We start from the raw sequence: 373 nt of genomic DNA, 5'->3' as shown, positions 1-373 counted from the left end.
CGAGTCTGCGGGAGGTTAAAGAGCTGGCTGTCTGGTGCAGCCTTAACAACCTGGAGCTTAACACGCTCAAAACTGTGGAGCTGTGGAGATACTTCAGGAGAAAAACCACTGCACTCCCCCCACTCACCAACATGGACAGCACTGTGACTGCAGTGGAGTCATTCAGGTTCCTGGGCACCACAATCTCTCAGGACCTGAAGTGGGACACTCACATAGACTCCATTGCAAAAAAGGCCCAGCAGAGGTTGTACTTCCTTCGCCAGCTGAGGAAATTCAACCTGCCACAGGAGCTGCTTAAACAGTTCTACTCTGCTATCATTGAGTCTGTCCTGTGTTCATCCATAACTGTCTGGTTTGGTTCAGCTACCAAATC

General features: G+C 50.4%; 1 protein-coding gene across 1 annotated transcript in view; it reads right to left on the bottom strand.

Moving 5' to 3' along the window:
- LOC107596242 (cytoplasmic dynein 1 intermediate chain 1-like) overlaps window positions 1-373 on the bottom strand; it is a 10,329-nt gene that overhangs the window by 7,729 nt on the left and 2,227 nt on the right. The window lies entirely within an intron of this gene.

Source organism: Sinocyclocheilus grahami, unplaced genomic scaffold, assembly GCF_001515645.1.
Source record: "Sinocyclocheilus grahami isolate Dianchi unplaced genomic scaffold, SAMN03320097.WGS_v1.1 scaffold11.1, whole genome shotgun sequence".
Taxonomy (NCBI): domain Eukaryota; kingdom Metazoa; phylum Chordata; class Actinopteri; order Cypriniformes; family Cyprinidae; genus Sinocyclocheilus; species Sinocyclocheilus grahami.
This window is presented reverse-complemented; position numbering and strand designations above follow the sequence as displayed.